Below are 11,533 nucleotides of genomic sequence, written 5' to 3'. Positions count from 1 at the left end.
GTACACTGCAGGGACCAAGCTCAAGCTTCCAATAAAGACTCCTTTGCTTTTACATTGGTGATAGTCTCTGATGGTCTTTTGGGTAAGGATTTCCGAGTTAGGCTTTACAACACCCCCGGTGTTCATTCCTACACCAGAGACAGAGTAACTGTGCCAATGGCACAGGACAGACAGGGAATGAGGACTGGAGTCTGGACCCGTGTAGCCCCGAGACTTCCTCTAGGGGGCACTAGGACCTCTTGACTGCCATTCTCAGAGGCAGAGGTGGGGCTCTCTTCTGGCTCACCCTTTAGTCTAGATGGCAGATCTGGGATTCAGAGAGGGCCAACTGAAGGTGGTGCAGGCTTGGGTAGAGGCTGGTGGGAAAACCAGAGGCCCTGGGCTCTGAGCAGGGTTGTTTTTGAGTATTCTCACAACCCAGGAACATTGCTGGGATGGATCAGGCCTTTTCTCCTTCCTGAGAGAGAGGGACATAGAGCCCTCCAGTCTGCTTCCCTTGGCTGTGAAATCCTTTCGTTCCCACATCCTGTGGTTGGATAACTAGACCTCACCTCACTGTCCAGTGTCAATGCAGGACAGTGAGAGATCCTGAGTCTCTGATAAGGTCAGGGATCCTCAGTATGAGATTGTACTTGAACGTCCTAACTTGGTGCATTGTCAGTCCCATCTAAGATTGCCATGATGTAGGACATAGAATCTAGAGAATCAGAGCAGGATTGGGTCTGTTCTGGGAGTCTTGAGTATTATGTGTGAGCTTTGAGCTCCAGTGTGCCCATCTGCTTCCTTTTCTTGGGTGGGTCTTTGCTAGAAAAAGCTTGAAACTAGAGACTGGGTCCTATCCCTTGTCTTTGATGCTTAAAGCTAGCATTCTACCATTTGAGCCACAGTTCCACTTCCAACTTTTTTGGGTGTTTAATTGGAAATAAAGAGTTCTCATGGACTTTGCTGAGAAGGGTGCATCCAAATACAGTCCTCAGATCTCAGTCTCCTGAGGAGATAGGGTGAACGGCATGGAAAAGTATCTTTGGCCGGCTGCCCGTAATTCATGGGTGTCATCCTAGTTATTTAGGAACTGAGATCTGAGGATCACGGTTTAAAGCCAGCTTGGGCAGAAAAGTTCTGTGAGACTTGATGTCCGGTGGACCACCAGAGAATAGGAAGTGGCGCTGTAGCTCAAGTGGGAGAGTGCTCACCTTCAGCTGAAGAACTGAAGGACAGTGCCCTGGCCCAGAGTTCAAACCCCCTGACCAACAACAAAAAAAGAGGTGACTACGTTTTCCACATAGCAGTGTGTACAGTAGGAAATGCCATGCTGGGCTATGAGACATTCCAGGTATGTGAGAAGCTCAATGTTTTGTCTACAGTGGGTCTGAAGTCTGGAGTGCCACCTTCTCGGGGGTGGGATGTGATCCTAATGGAGGGAGTTCATGGTTCTCTTCTCAGAGACTGCTGAAGCCTTGGGCTGTCCGTGTGTGTGTGTGTGTGTGTGTGTGTGTGTGTGTGTGTGTGTGTGTGTGTGTGTGTGTCTGTGTCTGTGTCTGTGTCTGTGTCTGTGTGTGTTTGGAGGTAGAAGAACTGGGCCTTGAACTCAGGGCCTAGGTGCTGTTCCTGAGCTATTGTGCTCAAAGCTAGTGCTCCGACACTTGAGCCACAGCTCCACCTTTGGCTATTTGGTGGTTCACTGTAGATAGGGGCCTCACAGACTTTCCTGTATGGGCAGGCTTTGAACCGTGCTCCTCAGATGTTAGCCTCCTGAGTAGCTAGGATGACAGACATGAGCCACCCATGCCGGCTTTGTGTGTATGTGTGTTTGTGTGTCTGTGTGTCTGTGTGTCTGTGTGTCTGTGTGTAGAAGTGGGTTGTAACACGGAGCACTTGACCCTTTGGTAACTTATAACTGCTATCTTTGGGGGATGCATGTTTTTTTTGGCAGAGGTTTAGGGGCCTGTAAGGGTGGAACACTTGAAGGGGACTCAGCACCATTAAATTATAAGACCAAAGGATCTGTGTGCCCTGGAGGTGTCTACTCCCTTAGGCCTGGTTGGTGGCAGAGAGAGCTCAGGAAGACCTGGGCGTGGGGCCCGCAGAGGGTGACTCCCCAGGGGGACAGACAGCATAGCCAGCTCTTAGTAAGAATGTGAGCCCTGTTAGTATGGAGTGCACTGGTATGGGTCAGAATCCAGTTCTTCTCATAATGACGTCTCATGGGTGAGGCCAACGCTATTTTAAATCTTGACCTGTGATCTTCAGATTTCAGTATCCTGAGTAGCTAGAATTACATGCATGAGCATCTGGCACAAGGCCTCTGATTCTTTTTGGTATATTAGGGTTTGTACTCAAAGCCTTAGACTTGCCAATCAGGTCTTCTACCATGTGAGCTAAGCCTTTCTGTCTTCGGCGTATATGCTCAGGCTGGGCTGGATCGCAGGCCTCCTATCTGTGACAAGCATGTGCCAGCAGGCCTGGTCCTCTTTAGTTGGAATGTTAGACATGTAGTGCCACGCTCAGTCATTGGTTTAGATGGATTGTCCCAAACTCTTAGTCCATGGCAGCCGATTCTTGACCTAACGTGAAGCTCTGGATTGGGCCTCGACCATTGGTCCTCAGTCTCCTCCCGAGACAATTTTGAGGAAACAAGGAATCAATACGGGGGGATCTCTGGGGCAGAGCCAGGCATAGAGGGAGAGGCTGTCAGATATGGTTCTTGGAAATTCTATGAGCATATGACAGGAAGATACCCAGAAAACGCTCAGATGGGGCCTGCAACAGGTACGGGATTATGAAACAAAACATGGCTCTCTTTCATCCTTACCCTATCCCCATGAGGAAAGGGATCCTTCACTGTGCTAAGTTTTGTAGCTGGGGAAAATGAGGCATGGAGATGCTAGGTGACCTACTCATGACCCCCAGCTGACAGCAAGCTCGGCCTGACTTCTCTGCCATGTTCCCTAAGACAGTGGATGTTATTCAGTCCACTTCTTGTGGTGGCAAGTCCACTTCTTGTCAGTTGTGAGGCTTGAACTCTGGACCTGGACACTGTCCCCGAGCTCCTCAGATCAAGGCTAGCACTCTACCACTTGAGCCACAGCATCACATCCAATTTTCTGGTGGTTCTTTGGAGATAAGAGTCTCACAGAAATTCCTGCTTGGGCTGGCTATGAACCATGATCCTCAAATCTCAGCCTCCTGTGTAGTTAGCATTATTGTCCTGTGCCACCGACACCCGGCTAAAGTGTAATTCGGATTTTCTTTCTTTCTTTCTCTCTTTCTCTCTTTCTCTCTTTCTCTCTTTCTTTCTTTCTTTCTTTCTTTCTTTCTTTCTTTCTTTCTTTCTTTCTTTCTTTCTTCCTTTCTTTCTTTCTTCCTTCCTCCTTCCTTCCTTCCTTCCTTCCTTCCTTCCTTCCTTCCTTCCTTCCTTCCTTCCTTTTCTTTCTTTCTTTCTTTCTTTCTTTCTTTCTTTCTTTCTTTCTTTCTTTCTTTCTTTCTTTCTTTCTTTCTTTCTCTCTCTCTCTCACATTCTCTGTCTCTCTCTGTCTCTGTCTCTCTCCCTACCTATCTCTCTCACACAGGAACTGGTTGAATGGGTGCTGGAGGGAGGGGGCCCAGGGTCCCCATGTGGCTGGGAGTCAAGGTGGCCCTCTCATTCTGGAGGTGGGCTGTGGGTCAGGAGCTGTCTTGCTCAGCCTATTGAACTAGCTCCCTGAGGTAAGCCCCTCTGTGCCTGGGTTTGACTGTGTCAGATATCATCATCTGTCCCTCCCGTGAGTCATTCCCCGCTACCTTCTGCTAAGACAGTTTAAAAAAGTGGATATAAGGAGGCATTGCATTTTCCTACCACCCAGCACGATCCAGGGCCTCTGATCCTCACCACCACTTATCTTGCCAGACCCTGGTTATAAGAAAATGAATCCACTCTATGTCTACTTCGCTTTCCTGGAGTGTGTTGTTTTGGGTTGGAGGGGCAGTATGCAGAGGAAAGACACTAGGCCTGATACCTCTTGGGGGACATTTGTTCTTGTGACAGAGCCAAGTCATTGCTGTCAATAAGGAGGAAGCTGCCATCAGACTGACCCGGAACAATGCTCACAGGCAGGTAGGCTGTTGAAGTATAAAACCCACCCATGTCGGCTTCCCACTCACCACAAAGGAGGTGCAGTGTGGGTGGCCCAGGCCTGGCCCTAGAAGATTATAAATGGATGGTGGCAGTCAGGTGCTGGTGGCTCCTGCCTGTCATCATGGTTATTCAGGAGGCTGAGGTCTAATGGTTGTGACTCAGAACCAGCCCAGGCAGGAGAGTCTGTGAGATTCTTATCTCCCATAAACAACCTCCCCCCATACACAAAAAAGCCAGATGTGGTGCTGTGGCTCAAGTGGTAGAGCCTCAGCCTTGAGAAAAAGAAGCTCAGGGATGACACCCAGGCCCTGAATCCAAGACCTAGGACTCACAAAAAAAAAATAAAATAAATGTTATCTTACCTGTTATCTTACTACCAAAAAGGATGGATTCAGTCTTCTCTCTGGTACTTGTAGCCAAAGATAAGTGGCTACCTTTGATGTTCTTCTAAACCTCTCCTTCTCTTCATTATCTCTCCAGGCTTCAGTTGCAGGATAGAATTCAGATCATTCCACTCGATGTGACCTTACATACCCTCCCTACCCACCTTCCTTGGGGTGGGGATCCAGGATGGACTCACCACTGGGAGGATGAGGCACCGCAGAGATGGGTGTAAGTATCCCTGAAACTCATTCTCTCTCTCTCTCTCTCTCTCTCTCTCTCTCTCTCTCTCTCTCTCTCTCTCTCTCTCTCTCTTTCTCTCTCTCTCTCTCTCTCTCTCTCTCTCTCTCTCTCTCTCTCTCTCTCTCACACACACACACACACACACACACACACTCACCTAGGCCAATTGAATTCAAAGTAGCCTTTTCCAAAGACATTTTATCTCCTTAGATTAACTGATCTAGGCGACAAACTTGAACCCCTGAAATTGACTATATTAACTGGGGCTTGCTAGTTCACACGAGCTAAACAGAAGCTCAAAAGAAAGGCTCTGGTGCGTGTCACCTCTGGCTCAGGCTCAAGCCTGACATCCTGGTGACTTGGGAGGCAGAGATCTGAGGATCAAAGATCAAAGCCAGTCATAAGCTGGAAAGCTAGAGAGACTCTTCTCTCCATGGAAGCACCAAGAAGCCAGAAGTGGAGCTGTGGCTCAAGTGGTAGAGCAGCAGCCTTGAGCACGAAAACTCAGAGAGAGAGCTCCCAGATCCTGAGTTCAAGCGCACACAAAAAATGGTCCCATCTTGTTGCCCCATACTGCCTGGGCCTCGAGTGCCCTCTTGTGGAGTGTGGTACAGCATCGGTCCCAGGGTAGTGGGTGGTGGAATCCAGGCCTTCTCCTTAATGCACTCTCAATCCACACTGGCCAGAAGGCAGATCGTGACAAGGCCGGTAGCCTGCAGAGTGAAGGTCCCTCTCTGCCAGGGCAAATGGAGTGGGCTTCTTAGAAGCAGGACTTGAAAGGGGATCTTACTTAACAAGGAGGATCAGACAGGAAGCACAGAGTGCAAAGATGCTGTAGATAAAGGACAACATAGCTATGCATGATCATTTCCAGCCATGGCTGCTGCTGAGAAACTCGGTACAGATGTGCAAGACTGTCCCGAGACAGGCCCAAGGGGTCACAGTAAAACAGCTATCCAAGGTTGGGATTGTGTCTTAGCAGTATTGGGCTCGCTAGCAACAAACAGGAAACCCTTGATTCAATTCCTAGGTACCACATACACAGAAAAAAGTCAGAAGTGGCACCTTGGCTCAGATGGAAGAGCACTCACCTCCAGCAAAAGAAGCTACTACACAGCGCTCAGGCCCCCAGGTCAAGCCCCAGAACTGTCAACATAAAACAGCATGCAAAGGGACCTTGGTGATTGGTGGATGGCTATGCCCTGTAGTTCTTAGTAGTTCCATCCATGCTTTGTGTCTCCTTCTTTGACAGAGGGGAACTGGACACTCCTTCTGCCCTGGAAACTTGGACCCGGTTATCAGCAACCCCTCCCAACATCTTCCACCAGGACATGAAGCAGCTGGCCCTAGAAATACTCAGGTACCTGTTGGATGGGGCAGGGGGATACAGGCAGGCCCCAGAAGTCCTAGTGGGTCTGATCTGCTCTGGATGACCAGACCATCCACAGGAGGCAGATGGGAGCTTAGAAAGGGGTAGAGATGTGGAGGGGAACCTTTAATGCCCATGGCCCTACCCAGATTCCAAGCTTCCCTTTCTGTCCCTGAGGGCAGTAGAGGAGTATCTAGGTGGTAGTGTCTAGAGGAGGACTAGGAGGAAATTCTAAAGAATGAGACACCATAAGCCCTGGGCTGCTGTCCCACACCTGTCATCTTGGCTACTTGGGAGGCTGAGATCCAGAGGATCCCGTTTCCCAGCTCAGGCAGGAAAGTCCCATGAGAGTCTCATCTCCAATCTCCAACTGGAAGTGGTTCCATGGCTCAAATGGTAGAGCACTGGCCTTGAGCATAAATCATCATCGGAGACAGTGCCCAATTCCTGAGTTCAAGCCCCTCAACCAAAATCAAACAAAAAAACCGGAAAGACACCCCTTGCCTGCAAGAGATGGTGAAGGAGTTGGGGTGCTGTGGTTGGGAGACCAGGTGCTGGCCTCAATGTACAGAAATTTCTAAGATCTTCCCAGGTTTGCCCGAGTGTGAAATCACAGCAGGGTGGGCGTTGTCTTACCAAGAACTTCAGAGGTTGTGGCCTGTCTTAGGCAGGGAGTGGGGTGAATGTGAGCAGGGGTGGGATGGTAGTGTCAATTTTATTCTCTCCATCCATGGAAGTATGGTTTTGGATGCTGGTGTCAAAGTCCCAATCAAAGGATTGCATGTGATTTGTAGCCTGACAAGTTGGGTTTCCCTGTGTATAAGAAGGTAACTGAAGCCGGGAGCTGCCAGTGGCTCACAACTGTAATCCTAGCTACTCAGGAGACTGAGATCTCAGGATCGCGGATCAAAGCCAGCTTAGGCTGGCTTTGAACCACCAGATAACCAGAAGTGGTGCTATGGCTCCAGTGGTAGAGCGCACACATTCAGCTGAAGAGCTAAAGGACTGTGTGAAGGCCCAAAGTTCAAACCCCATGACCAACAACCAAAAATAAGGTAGCTGAATTTTCTGCATAGCAGAGTATAAAGTAGGAAATACCATGCTGTGTTATGAGCCATTCCAGATGTGTGAGATGCTCTGAGTTTTGTCTACAGTTGGTCTGAGGATGGTAGTGCTATCTTCTCGGGGGTTGGGATGTTCAGATGCTCAGGGACTTGCTGAGGCCTTGGGCTACCCCTGTATGTGTGTGTGTGTGTGTGTGTGTGTGTGTGTGTGTGTGTGTGTGTGTGTGTGTGTGTGGTTCCCTCATCTTTCTCTGTCCCCTTCCTGGGCACCTGTCTGCCTCTTCCTGACTTCAGAGGTAGCCCCTCCTCCATGGCACCCTGCCTATAGCCCCCTATCTGGGTCTACAATGAGTCCTAAATTGCCAGAGGCCCGTATATTCTAGCTTTTTGTTGGGGCCCAACTCTGGCTGTCCATAACTTTGGCCGCCTCCAGAGGATTCTGGGTCAGCAGGGCCAGCTGGCATAGGTTCTCCCTGTCCCTGGAGGGGAGGGGCTCAGTCATGCCATGTCCTTTCCTTTTCCTCAGCTGGGCCTCTGGATGCATGTCCATCCTAGCAGGCTGGCAATGGAGTGGGGGAAGGGTGGTTGCCAATGCCTCTGGCCAACTTCAGCCTGATAGCTGACTGAAGGCTGCCCAAACAAGAGGATCTGGGGCTACATGGAAGGTGAGGCCAAGTTATCTTCGAAGTACCCATTGGTGTCTAGGAAATGTAAATGTACCTTATTGCAGGAAAGTCTATCTTCCCCCCCCCCCCCCCCCCCGCCCAGCTGGGCCTCTCAGGTCCTTCTAAACAATTCCAGATAATCATAATAGAGAGGCACAGACTAGATTCCAGGGTCAGGGTAGAGGGGGTGAGAGACTGGTATGGCCAGTACCTCAATGTTCTGGGGCATTAACCTTGACCTGGTTATGACCCCCTTGTGTAAGTTCAATTCTTAACCCAGTGCTAGCCACACACAGGCTACATGTGAGAGTGCTGTGGAAGTGGCAGGAACGAAAGTGAGATCTAGGATGACCAAAATCTGGAATTATGGCCTGTGTGGTTGGGGATGGCAAAGGGTATTTATTTTAAAAAAATCTCAGAGGGCTGGGAAGGTGGCTCAGTGGTAGAGCGCTTGCCTTGTATGCCTGAGGCCCTGAGTTCTATTCCTCAGCACCACATAAGCAAAAAGGAAAACCTGGAAGTGGCACTGTGGCTCTAATGGTAGAGCGCTAGACTAGAGCTGAAGAGCTGAGAGACAGTGCCCAGACCCAGAGTTCAGGCCCCATGACCGCCCCCCCCCCCAAAAAAAATCTCAGAACTAGAACTCAGGGCCTAGGCACTGTCCCTGAGCTAACACTGTACCACTTGAATCACAGCTCACCATTCATCTTTTTTAGTAGTTTAGTGGAGAGAAGAGTCTCACAGATTTTCTTGCCTGGTCTGGCTTCAAGCTGCCATCCTAAGAGTTCAGCCTATTGAGTACTAGATAGCTGGTATGAGACATTGGCACCTGCTAAAGATGTTAGTGTGTGTGTGTGTGTTTGTGTGTGTGTGTGTTTACCGGGACTTGCACAAATGTGGTGCTGTACCATGTGAACTAGTGTAGCTTTGCTTCCCAGCCTTTTGATGATTCATTGGAGATAAGAGTCTACCCAGGCTAGCTTTGAATCTTGATTGATCCTGAGGTGTCAGCCTTGAGTAGCTAGGATTATAGGCATGAGCCACTGGCACCCAGCTGCAAGGATGTCTTTTCATACGCTCTTCCGTTCTAACAGCTGTCTACTTGCCCTGGCCTAGATCTCTGATCTCTACATCAGCTCCTAGCAGCCCATGACTGTGTGGAGAACATAAAGCTCAAACCTGATCCCATTTCTTTGTTCTCAGTGGAGGGTATGTTTTGTCTGAAGCCTGGGTTGGAGAAGTAGCTGTACATGGGTGCTCGGCTGAGACAGAGAGGTACTCTGTTTTATCCAAGAAGGAAAGTGTGGCCAGTTAGGTACTAATATCTCATTCTCTTATATTCCTATCTCCTCAGAGGCTGAGATCTGAGGATTGCCATTCAGTGGCAGCCCAGCTAGAAAAGTCTGTGAGACTCTCATCTGCAAATAACCACAGAAAGCTGGAAGAAAAGCTGTGGCTCAAGTGGTAGAGTGCTAGCCCTCAATGAAAAAAACTCAGGGACAGAGCCTGAGCCCTGAGTTCAAACCCCTGTACAAATATGTGCATGCATACATGCATACACACACACACACACACACACACACACACACACACACACACACACACACACACAGAGGTGTTAATGATGAGCTGAGGTAGAACTGTGGGCAGTCCTGAGGCATAATCATAGTAAACTCTCAAGGCAGATCAAGTTGTTTCTCCCTAAGTCCTTCTTGGGCTGAGGCGTCTGGGACATGGCAGTAAGTCCCATGGAATCTGCCCCTCCATCCATGGATGGGGCCACAGGACCGAGGGAAGGACACTATGGATGCTCCTTTGTAGTTGGCCCATGATTTCAGACCTTCATCTGCCCCTGAGCACTGGTGAGGAAAGCAAGGCTCCAAGCCCTGGGACTCCAGGGGTAGTTACTGCTACAAGCAGCAGCCAGCCACCTGTGGATTTCTAAGCCTACAAGTCTTTCATGAGCCCAACTCAACACCTGTCAAAGGTGTGCCTGACAGATTCACACTTTTGTGATACTTGAGCTCCTTTTGCTCAAGTGTAGCACTCTGCCCTTGAGCCACAGACCCATTCATGGTTTTTCTTTTTCATGTGACCTCTTAGAAAGAAGGGTATCATGGACTTTCCCACCCCGGCTGAATTCAAATTGGCATTCTTTACATCTCAGCCTTCTAAGGAGCTAGGATTACAGGCAGGAGCCACTGACACCTTGCTTTCTTTCCTTCTTGTTCTTTTTTTAAATCGTAACAATCTGAAATCTTCATGGTGTCATTCCAATGGTTTGCATTCAAATTAAACTACTCAGTCTTGGAGTTTGAATGCTAGGTCTGCCACCCACAAATGGAGGGAGATCCTGACAAACTCATTTCTGTTCATGTGAATGCTAATGGAATGTTATAAAAGTAATAATTAAATGTGCAGTTGCTTCATGATTCTATTTTAGAATGCCACAGAATAATTATTGGATTTATATCTTCCATTCTAGCATCATGGTATGATTGAGGATATTGACTAATTTTTAATTAATGCTTTCATAAGTATTCAACCAGGATACTTCATTAAATGGAAGCACTAATAACTAATAGTTGGTAATAATATATATATAATTTAATATTCTCACAGTCCCTCTCTCTCTCTATATATATATATGTATAGATATATACATATATATCTCAATCTACATATCTATCAACATATATATGTATATTTGTATATAATATATATATATATCATCATTCCTATGATCAAGACACACTAGTCCCATATATATATATATATATATATGTGTGTATATATATATATGTGTATATATATATATATATACGTATATATGTATATATATATATGGGACTAGTATATATATAAATATATATACTAGTATATATATGTAGGATATATATATACATATATATGTGTATATATATATGTATATATATATATATATATATATATATATATATATATATATATATATATATATATGGGACTAGTGGGCTTGATCATAGGTTCTCAGAATTTCCTGGCAGCTCAGTTTGCCAGAATCTGCACTGCTAAGACTGTGACCCCATTTATGGATTGGGCATTGTAGTCCATGAGTTGAAATCCCAGGATGGCCAAAATTTTATTCTTTGTAGTAAGAAGCCAATTTTGACACATTGTTTTCCTTCTCTACGAAAGTCCTTGGTCTCAGTATGATGTATAAAATATATCCTATGTGATATGATATAATAAAAGAAATGTCATATGTATAATAATACTAAATAAATAAGGGTAATAAATGTCAACGCAGTAAACCCATGTATGTAAAAATATCTCATATATGAACATTATTTTTTCCAGTGCTGGGGCTTCAATTCAGGCCCTAGGAACTGGTCTGAATTTCTTGTCTTCAAGGACATTGAGCCATTCCCCTTCACCCACAGTGTCACAGAGTTACCCAGATCCTGATTTCATATTCCGTGCCTGCCAGAACAATTGTGCAAATTCAAGCCAGGGTATTATTATTACTATTATTATTATTATTATTGCCAAGTACAGGGCTTGAAGTCAGGTTTTCACATCTCTGCCACTGCCAGCACTGGGATCCTACGACCTGAGTTCAAATCTTGGGACAGGGAAAAATATAAAAAATAAAAAGGAAAAGCATAGTACTGAGACGTTCAAGAAGGTAGTTTTACACTTTTATTTTCTTTGTATT

Source organism: Dipodomys spectabilis, unplaced genomic scaffold (assembly GCF_019054845.1).
Source record: "Dipodomys spectabilis isolate Male_0828 unplaced genomic scaffold, ASM1905484v1 ptg000074l, whole genome shotgun sequence".
Classification (NCBI taxonomy): domain Eukaryota; kingdom Metazoa; phylum Chordata; class Mammalia; order Rodentia; family Heteromyidae; genus Dipodomys; species Dipodomys spectabilis.
Note: the sequence above shows the minus strand (reverse complement) of the source record.